Genomic DNA, 18,801 nt, shown 5'->3' with positions numbered 1-18,801 from the left:
TTTGAGTGGTTTCAAAAAGATTATAGATATTTATAGATAGATGTTGTGACGTAAATGCAAGCCACAGCAACCTTGATCTGTGTGTTAGATTTGGTGTAGAGGTTATCAAATATATGTTTATCCAGTATGCTAATATAATCTATATATTTTATGTCAGTATTTTATTTATCATCATGAATTAATTACGTTTATACATAATAAACATTCCTAATTATATAGACAGTGTCTTCTAAGTGTCTTAAAAAGTTAATTCTTTCAATATTTACTTTACTATATTTTATTTACGTAGGGTGAACCTTATGTAGAAAAGTCATTACGACCGTAACTTTAAAAACATTTTAACTATGATAACTGTGGTATGTCTTTTATGATGGTATGTCTTTATGAAATGTTTTCAAATTTCTTTTGATAAGGAAAAACATTGCTTTAATCATAAATTTTAAAATACGGACATGCAATATTTATTAAATGGGAGGTACGTAGTAATTACATCATTTATGTCCAGTTATCTACTTTGTTTATATGATAAGATTGTCCATCCCTAAATTCCTTGTAAAATATGAAACCATTCTCTAGATTTCAATGAAAAATTGATAAATACTGGTTACTTGGTCATAATTTCAGCTGTGTTTTGATATTTTTTTATATCTGTGTGATAGTTAAGGGGAAAAAAAGCAAAAAGGAAAAAAAACAACAAAAAAACAACCTGCCAACTTTGGAAGAAAAAAATTCCCAAAAGAATTCTATGTTCTTCATGTCTATATATTTTGGTTTGGAATCTAGTCATGACTTACCAGAGATCAAGGACACTGTGACTTACTGTGTGTAATCACCAAAAGCTTGTCCAATAGAAATTATAGGACATTATGATTTAATTTCAACTAAATGTTACGGTATCACGACAACTATTATGATATTAAGCGTTTATACTGACTCTATACAAATTAAGTTTAATACAGAACCATTATTCCTAATGTTTAAAGTGGTCATTTGTTATTTATGTTTAAACGTTAATTTTGCCTCTAAACAGCTGTTATATGTAATTATGTTACACAGACTCTTATTATTTCAATTGTCCATTTGTATATATTCATGTGCATTTGACACTGTTGTTAAGGTGACCTATAGGCCTATAAGGCCGGGTGTTCTTTATTTACATTGTATATATGTAATTTTCATGTACGAAAACACATGTCACTATAATAAAAGATTATTATTATTATTATTATTATTATGTAGAAGTAGGACAGAGTTACGTTGTAGGGGGTGCAAAAATGTTTCAGAAACATGTCTTGTTTCGAGTTGAAATATCTACTTAATACTATATTTACTTATTCAAGTAAGCTTTATTTAGAATATGACATTTTAATTGCATAATATAATTACATTTTTATGTCAGTTAACCACATAAGGTTATTCTTTTCTGACCACTTGATTTGTCTACTGACATAGCAAGATATAAAAACAGGGACTTCTTATGACGTAGAAGTTTATTAAATAGCATAAATTGCAAACTTGACATTTTTTCAATATCAACCAAGGTATTCCAACAAACTAATAAAAAAATTCTACTGTAACTGTTCTCAAAGTACAGTCATGCTTCATGTAATGTTTATTTATATCTTGTTTACGAAGCTTTAACCGGGGTTCTCGGTGATGCATGATCATGCATCCTAGTACGCATATTTATTGCCGCTGGACACATAGATTTCAAAGCTTGGATTCTGCCTATGCTAACATACATCTTGTGCTAGTAAATTAATGTCCTCACGGCAATTTTCTATAGATAATTTTGTAAAAATTTTGACATATAAATAATGTGTCATATAGGTAAAATATTAAAAGCTTTATCCAACAGTTATCATTTAAGGACTGGATACTATTATAACTTAAAGATTCAGCATTTTAACAGCATCTTAGAAAAATAATCTTTTTAAAAAAAAAAATATTTTAACATGTATCGGTTACGGTAATTTTAGCAATGAAAGTGGCAATGACTACGGCAATTTTAGCAATGAAAGTGGCAATGACTACGGCAATTTTAGCAATGAATGTGGCAATGACTACGGCAATTTTAGCAATGAAAGTGGCAATGACCTCTGCTGCCAGTATAAAGCCATGCTTTTCTGGACTTCTAGACTTCATGAAGTTGATTTATGATTTATAGTATCTTTATAATGAAAATGTTGAACAATGTAAAGTTTCTAATTCAAGGTAGTGGACTCCTCTGTGACACACATTCTAATAGGTTCAGGTGAAACATTCTTAAGCCGCACAGATTATTTAACATATATTTGAAAGTTGATAAAGTGTGTACAGTACTTGACATGCAGGTTGTTTAATCTACAGATGACCCCTTGTTTGTTACATTGGTCGACTACTGATATATTTATCACCTACGTTGTAGATAATAGACTTTAATAGGATTAATACTGACATTCTAAACATACATACAAGTATTTTATGAATTTTATTAACAACAAAATTATAATTTTTATGGTATGCAAATATTATATGGTTTTAACACTTTTAACCTCCCTGAATTTGTGTAATGGATTTGCCCTGCATTCAAGTTGGAACAGTCCACTCAAAGTTTAAAGGAACTCCACTGAGGTCTTAGGGCCTGAAAACATAACATTTGAATTTCTTATACAGATGAGCTTGGGCTCTTAAGAATTTAAGATATGTAAGAGATAATTAAGAAAAATACACATAAATAAATTGAAAATTGTATGTTTATGCTATTCTTAGCCCAATTTAGTCAATTTTTTGTCATTTTACAGATAATAACAATCATTTTGGAAGAAAGAAGCAAGCAAATGATTTGAAATTGTGCACATACGCTTTTGGTCTAGACTTTCTTTAAATGAAACATTAATCTCGGAAAATTATTTCCAGTCTCGTCATGTCAAAAAACTTGAGTGGAGTCCCTTTAAGGAATTGCAATGTTAAATTGTAAAAATTGAGTAACCAACTAGGACTACAGAGATGTGAAAGCTAGCCTGGCCTCTCTTCTGGTGGCAAAGGCTGATCAGTTACGGTTCCAGCAGTTTGATACTACATGTATGTATACTCCACCACAAGGTTATGACATAATAACATTTCTGTCAAATATTTCAGTCAGGAGTTATTTTGATTTTTAACATAACTAAAGCTCAAACTTTCCAAATTGGCTACTGCTGTGAAGTTGATCTTGGCAATTTTAAGCAGTTTTCCTCTTACTTCTCTAGGTTATATTTGTTCAAGGGACACTGAATTCTTTTCTGTAAGGAAACTATCCAGGTGGCTTATGGAAGGCTGGTGCCTGAAATGTGTAGATATTTTGCATACATGGAATTTAAAGATCTTTTTTGTTATGTGTTGGAGTAGGCAAAAGTGAAAATATCAGTAAAGATTATATCGAAGTTTAAATAATGAAAATTGATTGCTTAAATGCCTGCTTTTTGCTGGTTTTTTAGCCTTGATTAATCTGATTTATTTGCATTATAAATATTCTCAAAAGTGTGTCTGTACTTTTTGAACCTCAAATATTTTTGGTAACACAATACACCAGATTGGTCAAATTTTATCACAATTTTTCACTGTACATATGGTATTTAATCTTTATGTGAAAGTCATTTAAACCTAGCTATAAAAGTACATGTACACGTCAACTTGCCATAAAATTTACAAAGTACTTGAGTACTGATGGAAAATCATTTTTAAATTTTGAAAGATCTTTTAAGTAATAATATTAAGTTCTAGTACTGAAAGAAATTGTAGTTTTTGTTTTTAATGTCAAAATGATTTAAAAAAAAATTATGTACATGTTTTTGGAAGTTCTTCACATGAAACTAAACTTATTGTTGATTTTCTTCTTGGCCATGGAAGGTGATTATAATTGTCAAAATACTGTGTCGGTGTGGCCGAGTGGTTAACGCGTCCGACTAGTAATCTAAGGATTCCTGACCGCATGGGTTCAAACCCTGTCAGGGGCAAGCCGTTGTTTCCTTGAGCAAAAAACTTAACATTCATTGCTTAGTACTGGTTGGTTCCAGGAACGGATTCGAGAGTGTTTCAATAAGCTTATAGCTTCCAACACAATCGAACTAAAATAAATGTGTATAAACTAAAATTCTCTAGAAATTATCAACAGACAGTAGTTTCCAAAATGGAAAGCAGGATAAAACCATTTAAAAAATCTTACTTGAATGTAGAGACGCAGACAAACTTCAAATGAAGTGCAGATTGAATAGTATGGTGCTACCTTATGCTGTATTTTTAGACAAATGTTGTAAGAGTCATGATTTGAGCTGCGCCAAAGTAAAGAAACTGATAGCGAACAGCATGGATCCTGATCTGACTGCGCGGATGCACAGGCTGGTCTGGATCCATGCTGGTCGCAAACCCATTATGTTGGTTTTGTTATGACGCGGCTCATTTTATGATCATTAGTTGATATATTGTCTTGCCTTTTAAATTATGTTTATTATAGATAAAATTATGTCCATAAATATGTCATACTACACCCATTAAGAGAAGTAAGTATTGTATAGGTCAGACTGACATGGTGGCTTGGCAGATTTATGATTATAATTTTTCTTATTTGTTCAGAATAAATTTTAAAAAAGTAGGGAATATGTAAGGACTGATTAAGATGCAGTGTAAAAGTGTTTTCCGATAATATGTACCTGAAATGCTGCTAATGTATAAATAAGAAAAATTAAAGCTCATACAAGGTCATAACAATTTCTGAAAATCAAGAACATTAGTTGTTATAGCAGTGGCTGAAAATCAAGAACATTAGTTGTTATAGCAATGGCTGAAAATCAAGAACATTAGTTGTAATAGCAATCTCTGAAAATCAAGAACATTAGTTGTTATAGCAATCTCTGAAAATCAAGAGCATTAGTTGTTATAGCAGTGGCTGAAAATCAAGAACATTAGTTGATATAGCATTCTCTGATAATCAAGAATATTAGTTGTTATAGCAATCTCTGAAAATCAAGAACATTAGTTGTTATAGCAATGGCTGAAAATCAAGAACATTAGTTGTTATAGCAATCTCTGAAAATCAAGAACATTAGATGTTATAGCAGTGGCTGAAAATCAAGAACATTAGTTGTTATAGCAATCTCTGAAAATCAAGAACATTAGTTGTTATAGCAATGGCTGAAAATCAAGAACATCAGTTGTTATAGCAGTGGCTGAAAATCAAGAACATTAGATGTTATAGCAATGGCTGAAAATCAAGAATATTATTTGTTATAGCAATCTCTGAAAATCAAGAACATCAGTTGTTATAGCAATGGCTGAAAATCAAGAACATTAGTTGTTATAGCAATCTCCGAAAATCAAGAACATTAGATGTTATAGCAGTGGCTGAAAATCAAGAACATAAGTTGTTATAGCAATCTCTGAAAATCAAGAACATTAGTTGTTATAGCAATGGCTGAAAATCAAGAACATTACAGTAAACTTCACATATAGCGAACACGGTTATAGCGAACTTCCGGTTATAAGGAACAAATTTTTTTGGCCCGAATTTTGCCCTTCTTTATTTAATGTAAAAAATTACGGTTACAGCGAACACGGTTATAAGGAATTATCGCTTATAAGGAACTCATTTTTTAGTCCCAATGCTATAAAAAGTACAGAAAATTACACTTTTATAACGAACTCCAAAATATCGGCTATCCGTAAACAAATCACGCATTTTCTACTTTCGTTTTCATCGGCACAGATTAAAACTTGTCCGAATGTAGCGGATATATTAGGAACAAATAATGACGATGACAGTCAAACTTCCGAAGACGAGATCTATTTAGATGATCTGCCGGTTGTGTCAAAAATGAAGCTATTGATTGTTTGCACAAGATTAGGTCATACTTCGAGTCTAATGCACATAAAAATTCATTGGATGTTGAATTTAACTTGAAGAGTTGTAAACATTCCCAAACTAAAATTAGCGACTTCTTCAAAGCAAAGTGATATTTTTGTGCATGATACTGTATCGTTCATAAATAACAATATTGCATATATGGTACATATCATATAATTATCTTATAGATATATTTATAAATAAAAATTATATTAAAAAAACAACATTGCAATTATTCCTTTTTTTGACAACAATGACGAAACCAAGAGTTATTTCTCTTACTCAAATGCTCTTCTAGGAGGACGATGGTAAACAATTTGTTCGTTATATGTAAAACTGTTCGCTATAAAAACTTCTGATACAAGGAACTAATTCGCTATATGCTTACAAGGAACTCCGGATATAAGGAACAGATTTTGAATGTCCCAATGAGTTCGTTATAAGCGGAGTTTACTGTAGTTGTTATAGCAATCTCTGAAAATCAAGAACATATATTGTTATAGCAATGGCTGAAAATCAAGAACATTCGTTGTTATAGCAATGGCTGAAAAACCTGTAAGGTCATAGCAATTGGTGAAATTAGTACATTTAAGGTTGTAGTATTATGGCTGAAAATCCAATACATTAAAGGTCATAGCAATGGCTGAAAATCAAATTATCTATTCTTTGATTGAAGGTCAGGTCAATGGCTAAAATTTCCATACATGAATGGTTATAGAAATAGCTGAAAATCTTGTACATTTGCTGAAAATCCTGTACATTAAAAGTCATAGCAATTGCTAAAAATCCAGTACATTAACTGTCATAGCAATGGCTGAAAATGCTGTAAATTAAACGTCAAAGCAATGGCTGAAAATCCTGTACAGTCGCTGAAAAAGTGTACATTCAAGGTCATAGCAACAGCAGACAATCCTGTACATTGAAAGTTATAGCATTGGCTGAAAATCATGTAAATTAAAAGTCATAGTAATGGCTGAAAATCATGTAAATTAAAATTCATAGCATGGCTGAAAATTCATAAACTAAAAGTTAAAGCAATGGCTTAAAAATCCTGAAAATCAAAAGTCATAGTAATGGCTGAAAATCATGTAAATTAAAAGTCATAACAATGGCTGAAAATCATGTAAATTAAATGACATAACAATGGCTGAAAATCATGTAAATTAAATGACATAACAATGGCTGAAAATCATGTAAATTAAACGACATAACAATGGCTGAAAATCATGTAAATTAAATGACATAACAATGGCTGAAAATCATGTAAATTAAAAGTCATAACAATGGCTGAAAATCCTGTAAATTAAACATCATAGTGTTTTTGCTTCCTTTTTGGTGAATAATTCAGTTATCACAGTCGAGGAAGAATGTTACAGTATTTTATGTTTATTCAATGCTTTATGCTCTTAAATCTAATTGTGTCAACATAAAATAATAGATTTGTAATACGAAGAAGGAAAAATAATCCCATATGATCAATTTTATGAAACTGCCATGATTAAACATTTAAAGGATAGTTTTAATCAGAATGGCTTTAATGACAAATCTTGTACGATTATTATGATTAATTATAGTAAAATTTTATGTAGGTGCCTGGGGTATAGTGTAAATTTGTCTTTAGTTAAGCACTGTGGGATAGGTTTTCCTCTACAAGTGAAACAGGAAGCTCATGAAATTATCATATTTGGCAATGACATTGTGACAAAAAAGTAACCCGTACAGCCATTCCCAGTCCCTTAACAACAATCCCCACCACCCCTAAACCCCGGCCCACCCTGATTTCCCACCCAATACCCCCAACCCCACCCTTCTTGAAAAAAAAATCGGCTATTGAGGCAAGCTCAAAGCATACTTTTAATATCAGACACTATCTTCTCAATTGAAATTTATTATTATTAATTTACAGTGCTCTGTGAGTGTGGAATGTTCGGTCACCAAGAGATAGTGATTTGATCTCCCTAACAACCAGTTCAATTTATCAGTTATTAAGCCCCTTAATTCAGTTAAATCTCTTGTTTATATCGGGGTCACCCTAATAGTTGACCTTTGATGCCATTGATTTTAAAACATTACGATGTAACTATACCCTGTCGTCTAACGAGTCTACCTGTCACGTTTTACTTCATCATCAGAAAGATAATAGATTTATTTATAGATATTTTTGATACAAAACTTGTGAAGCAGACGGCTCACTTTATTTCAAGAGGTGATTTAATAAGACTATTTATATACGTTTTTTACCCGCTCAAAAGACGTATGTTTATATACAAAAGGCTTTAATGAAGTGTTTCGAACAGGAAGGAGTGAGGGTTTTTAAATTTGAAGGTTTGTTTTGTGAAACGTGCTTGATACTGGTTAGCAGGAAGTTATTGTTTATCTGACTTTAATGTGAAGAGTGCTATCCTTATTTTCCTCGTAATTTAATTGAAGTTTGAACAGAGTACAAAAAACGGATGTTACATGTAGTACAGGACACGTATATTCATATGGTACGTAATTTATTTGGTTACTGTTATTATATAGGTATATATTTTATAATTAATATACTTGTTTAAACAGATTTTTTTTCAAATGTTTAAAATACTTATGGTATAAAGAGTATATATATAGAAGAGTAAAGTAATAAGATTTCAAATAAGAACATTTACGGTACATTTTACTAATAGGAAATTTCCTTATAATAGTACATAAATGTAATTCAAAAATGCCAGTATTGAAAAAAGAAATTAAAGTACTTAATACTTGATTTGTTTAACGTTTAATATTGTGAAATAAAAATCCATTGACTAATATGTGATTCACCAAATATTTAATATTGTAAAATTGAAGTACATACCGTACTTTTATTGTTAACTTAATTGTAATAGCTTAATATTTAATGTGTTGCTCCCAGCTTTAAGTTTAAGATATATTGTAGTAAATTCACTATTTTTACGTAGGCGTGACATTCAGTTTTCATCAATAATAGTCTTATTTATTTTTGACCCAGTTTCGAATCATTTAAAATTGAGACGTACAGTTTATGTTAATTTTTATTTGTCCATTCAAATTGAGTTTTACATTAACTGAACCAACTGTCGAATATTTCAACTATATGATGTTCAATTTACGCTTGTTCATGTTTACGTGAATGATAATTATGTGAATGAATAAAGCCCAATTATGTGATTGAATTTGAAGTCGGATCAACTTTCTTCCTGGCTTTTTTAACATGACTGTTGTTAATTCGAATATATTATTAAACATTTAAATGCTTTATTTTAAAGAAATTTATTTTAGCGTCATAATGACCTATTACTATGTAAGTTATATCACTTTACAAGGTCATGCTTTTGTTTAAGAATGAAAAAAGAATTTTCTAGTAGCGTTTAAATGGAGTACTAGATATGGAGTGTTGTGTTTCATTCACAAGCTCGTGGCTCGTTAACTAAAAAAAAATCGTAGTGCTTGAGACCGAATATGACCTTTCATGAAATTTTAAATGTGTAATCGTATAACCAGTCTGTCAACTGACTGATTAACCAACTTTAAGGCAGATTATAAATGAAGCCAAATGTCTGAGATTTAAAGAAAAGAGAAACACGATATTTTCCCCTTAACAGTTTGGTTTATGGTGTTATTATGGTATTTATTTATAGACAATATATATATCTGAGTCAATATTAACTTTGAACAGTTAGAAGTAGAAAGGAAAACTGAAAATTCTATTTTTGTGAGTTGATGGAATATAATTTGTTATTTTTTCACAGGGTAAGTATAATTGTCATTTATTATTCATACTTATTATTCATAAAGACTTAATTTTCTTAATATGTTAATTAAAATGTATTTGAATATAGTTTATAAATGATATATGTAAAAGCTAATTTTTTATCTGATTATTTTTCAAATCATACATATTGAATTTCTCAAAATGCAAATTGGAATAGATCTATTTGGGGGTTATGTTGATAAAGCCAATAATATAAAGGTTGAATTAATATGGAGGCTGTGTTTCCATGCATATATATATATAGCCTTTTTATAGAGGTTTTATTATATGGAGGTTCTTTAGAGATTTATAGTGTTGATGTTGAGGTTGTCTTTATTTGAAGGCAGTGTTTTTAGCTCACCTGAGCATATGCTCAGGGTGAGCTATTAGGATCACTCTTCGTCCATCGTACGTCATCCGTTGTCCGTTCACACTTTTCAAACGACATCTCCTCTGAAACCATAAGGCAGATCATAATGAAACTTCACAGGGATGTTCCTTGTGTGAAGCCTTAACAAAGTCGTTCAAAGAATTCCATTCCTTGCAGAACTCTGGTTGCCATGGCAACCAAAAGAAAAAACTTTAAACATCTTCTTCTAAAAAACCCAAAGAGCTAGAGCTTAGATATTTGGCATGAAACATCTTCTAGTGACTGTCTACCAAGATTGTTCAAATAAAAGCCCTGGGGTCAAAATTGGCCCCGCCCCAGGGGGTCATTGATTTTCCCTATATGCATATAGTAAAAACTTAAACAAATCTTCTTTTAAAGAACCCAAAGAGCTAGAGCTAAGATATTTAGCATGAAACATGTTCTAATGGATGTTTACCAAGTTTGTTCAAATAAGAGCCATGGGGTCAAAATTGGCCCCGCCCCGGGGGTCATTGATTTTCCTTATATGTGTATAGCAAAAACTTAAAAAATCTTCTTTGAAAAAAACCAAATAGCTAGAGTTTAGATACTAAGCATGAAACATCTTCTAGTAAGTGTCTACCAAGTTTGTTCAAATAAAAGCCCTGGGGTCAAAATAGGCCCCGCCCTGGGGGTCATTCCTTTTCCTTATATGTGTTATACAAAAACTATAAAAAATCATCTTTGAAAAACTCAAATAGCTAGAGTTTAGATATTCAGCACGAAGCATCTTCTAGTGTGTGTCTACAAAGTTTGTTCAAATAAAAGCCCTGGGGTCAAAATTGGCCCCACCCCGGCTGACATTGATTTTCTTTATATGTGTATAGCAAAAACTTAAAAGTCTTCTTTGAAAAAACCTGAATAGCTAGAGTTTAGATATTAAGCATGAAACATTTTCTAGTAAGTGTCTACAAAGATTGTTCAAATAAAAGCCCTTGGGTCAAAACTGGCCCTGCCCCAGGTGTGTCATTGTTTTTAACTATATGTGTAAAGAAAAAAACTTGACCAGCTAGACCTTAGATGTTAAGCATGAAATATCTTCTAATGGGTGTCTACCAAGTTTGTTCAAATAAAAGCCCTGGGGTTTAAACTGGCCCCGCTCCGGGGGCCTATATACAGGTGAGCGACTTCAGGGCCATCATGGCCCTCTTGTTATGGATCTATTCATAGCCTTCATGTAGAGGCTGTGTTTCTATGGATATTTGTAACCTTTATGTAGAGGTTGTATTAATATGGAGGTTGGGTTTATATCGATATTTATTATATACCTATAAATTTTCTCCCTAAAATACACGCAAATATTGAAGCGCAAATACGCTTCAACGGATAGAAATTTCCGTATTATGTTAGTGACAAATACGGTACCATATATGGAAGTGCCGGACTATTTTTGACGTTGGTTCCGATCTTAGCTTTGTATAACGTTGCATTTGAAAACGGGAACCAAAATTATTAAAGGCGTGGCCGGTTTGCAAGAATTACGTATTCATCCGTCAGTCATGAATTTATTTCTTGACAACTACATTTCATTTTCTGAATAAAACGAAAAGGTATATAATAAAAGGAAAATTATGTTATAGTAGCTTTCTGAGACTATGTATTTTTCTACTCGCAACGTTGGAAAATTGATATCTCGCTCGACCTTCGGTCTCGCGAGATATCAATTTTCCACCGCTGCTTGTAGAAAAATACAAAGCCTCAGAAAGCTACTACAACATAATATTTCGTATTTATAGCCTTTATATAGAGGTTGTATAATGTTATGGAGATTTATAGTGTTGATGTAGAGGTTGTCTTTACATAGAGGTTGTGTTTCTATCAAGCTATATAGCATTCATTTTAATATGGAGGTGATGTAATGAAGATGTTTAGTCTTAATGAGAGGTTTTCTTTATATGGAGGTAATGTATTTCTAAGATAAATACAGCAGCTTTCATGTGGAGGTAGTCTTTAAATGGAGGTTGTATTTCTAAGATAAATACAGCCTTCATATGGAGGTAGTCTTTATATGGAGGTTTTATTTCTAAGATAAATAAGCCTTTATATGGAGGCCAATCTTATATGGAGGTTGCATTTCCCTTCATGCAGAGGTTGTCTTTATAAGGAGGTTGTACTTCTAAGATAAATACAGCACATTTTATTTGGAGGTAGTCTTTATATGGAGGTTGTATATATATTAAAGAAGTGCATGTGTACTTGGAGATCACGTTAGAAAGTGATGATGATGTGTGGATCCTGTTTGCCGGGTGCCAGTGGGTGGTAGTGGTTAATTCATAATTGATTAACAGCCTGATTGTTTTGTCAAGTTCTATTGTTACAATAGATGGTAATCTTTGGTAGTATACTTAAATCTTTCTGTCATGTGTTGTCAGTAATTGTGACACAGAAAAAGTTAGTCAGGGTCATGTGAACACGCTTATATCAGATGCTGAGTGCAAAATTTTGGCAAAGTTTCCCGGTTTTATATAAGGTTTTTCATATATTTTACACTGAAAGACTGTAAATTTACATATGCTAATGTGTATCTATGACATATACAAAATGTCAATGTCAACAACCTTAGGTTGGGAAATCAGTTTTACATTATATTATGACGAATACTGTTTTCTTTCACCGTGAACAAAAAAAAGAAACGATATAAAAGTGGGCTTGTTCAGATAATTGTAAATAGTTTCATTTGAAATACAGTTTAAACTTGTTGGTGTGTTTTGTGACTTTGTCATAATGGGAAAAAAGGTACAGTGGTTATATTTTTTGTGAGGAATAATATATTTGATGGTTAAATACTTTGTACTATCTCAGGCGTAAATTATTTTATTTTGTTTAGTGAAGAAATTTTTTTTTTTTGGTTCGGAAATGAATGAAAAATATTCTGGATATTTGAATAATTGAAAGAACGTGAATAATTTTAAGAAATGAATATGTATAAGATTTGAAAAGCAAATTTAATATTGAACTGTGTTTATTTGAGTTACAGTTACACCTGTTTGTAAAGCATCCTTTCATATAAATTAGGGGGTTTAGATTTGATAATCGGTAACAAAGGTGGCTTGAATTAAAGAGGAAAAATTGGATTATATCGGAAAATGGCAGTTTGAATTGTTTGATAATTCAGGTTGGTTTCTTTTTGAAAAAGTTTATGATGTTTTGAAGTAATGTTGAAATTTAGGGATGTAGTTTTACTGTTCAGTTTATTATTTACTTGTTTGTCCCAATTTGAAATCTTCTCTGTGACAATTATTGTTCTTGGACATTGAATCTAATGGTTATTTGTCTTTCACTGTTGATTCAGAAATCATTTGGGATAATTGGTCAATCACTTGTGTTGAAATTACTTAAATTACTGGATAGTTATCCAAGAAAGGTGGTATCACCAAGATATTACCAAAAATATGTTATTTTCGGCATCTGAATGAAATGAAACAGACAAAAATTGATTTCCCTTAGTTGCGTGTACTCTGACAATTTGTGTTGTATTTTACGCCCTGAAGTTTTCGTGATTGGTTGATATGTAACCATTCAGTCTTGGGTACTGTACTCGGCCACACTATACAATGGTAATGATGTAAAAAAAAGTGTTGATATATTTACTGTGTATAAAATAATTTTAAAAAGATTTGTTTTTGCAAGGTTTATAAAATAAATGGTTAGTCGGTCGTCATGCACCCAATGGCTTATATGGCTTATACCAAAAAAACAGTGTTCATTAAAAATTTTGTCAATTTTTCGTCCTTGTAAAGTAAGTCGGAAGTAATTGTTAAAATTGGCATCAAAATCAGCCAAACTAAAATCATGAAAAGGTGTTATCTGAAGAATCGTTTGATCTCGACCAATACACTCATCTTTATCTAACTTCCGTTTTCTATGTTTATTTATTCTTTTATTTAGTCCAAATTAAGAAACTCAAGATAAGTCCTGTCTGTTTGTTTGTCTGTCTGTTTGTCTTGATGTAAATCTGTTTGGTTAATCCCTTAGTCTGCATTTTCATTTCTATAGCAGGTATCTTAATTTCTTTTAATGTTACAAAGTAAATTCTAATATGAAACTTCAAGAATTCTCAATATGTGAAAGCAATTTGATGAGATAAATTAACATAGTACATAGTTTGCTTTTCTGGGTTTATATTTTTCTTTATTATTTCCTAATTAATTGTAATGAAAGCTGGAAATTGATTTGATCTACACTTGCGTTTGCTTTCTGGAACTTAAACCAGTACTGGTGTAAAATACATTGTATAATAGCTTACCATCTTAATGTCAAGGGACAGTCTATAAGTTCTTAACCACAATACCTCCTTAATACCCTTGTTCATTTGATAATTTACAGGCCTATAATGCATTGCAATCATCTATCCAGATGTATTACAAACAGGAATTTTTTTTCCAGAAATACAATTTCTTCGATACTTAAGCTGAAAGTTATATTTCTGTGCATTGACTTGTATAATGAATGACAATTTTTATTTAGATGTAGCAAAAAAATCTTCAGCAGAATTTAAATGTCATAAAAAAGCTAGAATGTCATCATTCTTCTGTTTCCTTAATTTGATATTATTTGAGATTTTTCTTCTTCTTTGTGCTTCAATTTAGACTTCAATGTCTGTCTAAAATTATTTCCAGGAGCAAACAGGCTGGGTTTCTTTATTAATATTGTAATTGACAATTTTGTTTTTATTGATAGTTACATATGACATTGCTGTTATTAATTGTTTATTACCTAGGACGTTGCTGTTATTGATCTTTCCCTAGAACATTGTTGTTAACTTGTTATTGAGCATTACCTAAGACATTGAGGACATTGCTGTTGTTGATAGTTAGCTAGAACATTGCTGTTATTGATAGTTACCTAGGACATTGCTGTTATTGATATTTACCTAGGACATTGCTGTTATTGATAGTTACCTAGGACATTGCTGTTATTGATAGTTACCTAGGACATTGCTGTTATTGATAGTTACCTAGAACATTGTTGTTAACTTGTTATTGAGCATTACCTAAGACATTGAGGACATTGCTGTTATTGATAGTTAGATAGAACATTGCTGTTATTGATAGTTACCTAGGACATTGCTGTTATTGATAGTTACCTGGGACAATTTGTTGTTATTGATCATTGCTTATGACATTGTTGTTAATGACCGTTACCTAGGACATTGCTGTTATTGATAGTTACTTAGGACATTGCTGTTATTGATAGTTACCTAGGACATTGCTGTTATTGATTCTTACCTAGGACATTGCTGTTATTGAGCATTACCAAGGACTTAAACACACATTCATTTGTTCGTCACTGCTTTATGCTCAAATCCCACAAGGGAGGAATCTTCAAATCTGGCTTGTGGAAGGTCAATCTCTAACTCAGGTGCCCACTCGTACCTGTAATAATGAACAAAAGAGCACCTGAGGTCTTCCTGACCAATATATTACGAAAGTCACCCACTTGACCTGGACAGTGTCTCAGTGTGATTTAAAACCAAAGAAAACACATTAAACATATTTTGATTGATAAAATAGGCTTTAAAAACAAGGCCATTTATAAAAAAAACCTTAGTTTAATAAAGCTAATTTGTGCTTTGATAAATGCATTGTAATAGGGTTTTAAATCCTTTTATATGTTAAGATGACAAGATCGTTATAGGAGTTGACCCCTTGACACTAACACATAAATCTAACTTAATCATTTAAACAATGCACTAAAATAATTGTTTTTTAAATAAACCTTATACAGTATCTTGTTCGAGTAGGTCAGGCTGCACGTCTTTCTTTATCAGTGGGCCATTTAAAACAGTGCAATAACTAGGGGTTTAAAAACTAGACGGTTACACAATATCTGACATATCACGCTCAGAATTTAATTGTTTTCGATACTTATTTCAAATGGAGATATTGTAAAGTGGCAGACAATACCACCAGTTAGTGATTATAGAATGCCCGTATATTGATTAGGAATATTTATATCCGAAAGCTCTTGAATTTGATCTGCTGGAAGATTTTATGCCTGCAAACCTTTGACAGATTAATCTTAACTTTATTATCTCTTCAGTTGAGAGATTGTAATGGTAACTTCCAACTGTTTTATGATACATTTTTTAGCTCGACTTTTCTATGAAAAGGGGAGCTATCCTACTCGCCCCGGCGTCGGCGTCGGCGTTGGCGTCACACCTTGGTTAAGTTTTTCGTACCACCCCACTTTATTTCAGAAGTATTACAAGTATGGCTTTTGAAACTTACCATACTTGTTCACCATCATAACCTCCATCTACAGACAAGAGTACATAACTCTGTCAAGGTTTTTGACAGAATTATGGCCCTTTTTTGACTTAGAAAGTGTATTGAGCTTGGTTAAGTTTTTTGTACCACCTCACTTTATTTCAAAACCATTGGAGGTATTGCTTTGAAACTGACCATACTTGTTTACCATCACGACCTTCATCAACAGACAAGAGGACATAACTCTGTCAAGGTTTTTGACAGAATTATGCCCTTTTTGACTTAGAAAATACATTGAATATGGGTAAAATCCACTTATTGCCTTAACCCTTTGAGATATTGCTTTGAAACTTTTAATGCTATTTCACATCATTACCCCCATCTGTACGCAAGAGAAGGTAACTCTGTCAAGGATTTGTTTTAAAAATTAAGGCCTTTTATCGACTTAGAATCTTGGTTAAGTTTTTAGTACCAGTCCACTTTTTGACTGAACTGTTTGAGATATTAATTTGAAAGTTGGAATACTTGTTTACAATCATGATTCCCAAACATGTCCAGGAGAAGGTAATTCTGTCAAAGATTTTATTTGAATTATGGCCCTTAACTGTCAATGTTTTGTATTATAGGCAAGCACTAAAAAACTTAAAAAATCTAAAAAAATTCATTCCTATCCACTTGTTCACTTTACCATAAATTATGTCATATAAACATTGCTGTAATATTCAAGGGTATCAAACAACTAGTTATTTTTCTCTTTTTGTACTTTTTTTTTGTGTGAAAGAGATCCACTTGTGACCAACTGACAACATCTAAAAAAGCTTGATAAAATTTATCTATTACTTGTATTATAAGGTAACTATAATACTTTCACATACAAAGTCAAATCTATATATTATGCTGATTGTACAAAAATATACTGCTTCCTTTTGGCATAGATTTCTTGAAAAATTATGTTATTATGTCATTTACCAAGGTGTTCTGAGTGACGTAAAAATACCTTATTCTCTCAAAGTGGGTTTAATACTATTAAATTTATTTAAGGCTCAACTCAGTTTTTTTTTCTTTCTTACCAGCCCTCTTTTGACTTAAACATTTCAAACTTTGCTGCAGTGTTCAAGGGTATCACACAATTCAGTAAAATAATTCTTCACTAAATATCTTAATGCTCATGGCCATTGTTCACTTTAAAAATACAGAGATTCTTGTATTGCCTTTTACTGCAAAAACTTTTTTTATTGGCAAGCAATAAAAAAGTCGAGCGCGCTGTCTTACGGACAGCTCTTGTCTTGTTTACTTTTAATGTTACGAGCCCTAAAAGTCATGAAAAATAGAACAGTATAAGGTGGCGATAACTGAAAGAACGACGTAGAAGTAAAGACTTTTATGAAGTCACATGGAAGAAAATAATAGTATTTTTAGGAGATTTAATGTAAATCAACATGAAGTAGGTCATTATATCCATTAAAAAGTTTTTATGTGCAACAGTGGACAACATGTGATTATCGCCTTTAGAAACAAGTAAAATGTTACCATGAATATATTCCGGGTCATTGTTAAGAGTACATTTGAGTAAAATATTTTCAGCTTTAAATTGTAACTTTAATGACAATACTGTAATAGGTTTTTGTCCGATTTGAAATATTTTTAACATTTGAGGAAGATTGATCCCCCTTTGTAAGACCATGTGAAATAAGGAGAGCAAAAACATTGCATATCCAAAAAGTCTGATCCTCAACGGTTAACAACAAATGGCTTCAGCATATTAAACTTCAGAAAAGTCAGAGGTTCTACTCATATGCCTGCTTATGCCTGAAATAATGCACAGAGGGACTTCTAAGCTAGGTCTTCATTCCTCAACCAGTAAAGCTTGAATGTTGCCGTATTACCATAACAATTTGGTCAGCTTTAGAATCAACAAAAAAGAAGAGCACAATCTTCTTATCAGCAGGTTAAAATGTAAGGTATTAACAAAATAGGACCAGGGTTCCTTTGTATATTACACTATGTTTATATAATTATTTGATATTGACTTTGATTGCAGAGATGGTTTCTTCCAATTACCATATCCACTAGATTTTTCTGTATCTGACTCTTTTGTTAGTCATACTGAATATATGCAACCATTATCTGCATATATTTTAATGTCATGTAAATTTTTTTCATGAAGTGCATTTGTTCATTTAGTGCACACTACAGTCAAACCTGGTCCTGTGTTAAAGACCATCTGCAAATATAAACCACACTGTAAATAAAGGCCACTTTTCAATAACATTTTATGAACTTCATGTTGGGTCATTCCTTAGAGTGGCCTTTGTTCATATGTTTGACTGTATTTCATATGTATGTTATGCTGATTTATATCAAAGCTATTGAATTATTTGCCTATATCTTAAGGTATTTTTTTCATGTTAAATATACTAGAAAAATTGACCAATCCTCTGAAAAATGTATTTTTGATGATACGTATGTGCTAAGAGCAGTTCAATCAACTTTTCCGAACTCTCAAAATTTTAGAACCAATTTACATTTTTTTGCATATATTTGAATTCATTATTGAAAAAAGTTTACTAAA

General features: G+C 31.6%; 1 protein-coding gene across 1 annotated transcript in view; it reads left to right on the top strand.

Annotated features, from left to right (window-relative positions):
* The window catches only part of LOC132742484 (probable Na(+)/H(+) antiporter nhx-9), a 49,443-nt gene that overhangs the window by 23,617 nt on the left and 7,025 nt on the right, over positions 1 to 18,801 (top strand). The window lies entirely within an intron of this gene.

This window comes from Ruditapes philippinarum, unplaced genomic scaffold (assembly GCF_026571515.1).
Source record: "Ruditapes philippinarum isolate M1 unplaced genomic scaffold, ASM2657151v2 ctg391_1_1_1_1, whole genome shotgun sequence".
Lineage (NCBI taxonomy): Eukaryota > Metazoa > Mollusca > Bivalvia > Venerida > Veneridae > Ruditapes > Ruditapes philippinarum.
The sequence above is the reverse complement of the archived record's forward strand: the minus strand, read 5'-3'. Positions and strand labels throughout refer to the sequence as shown.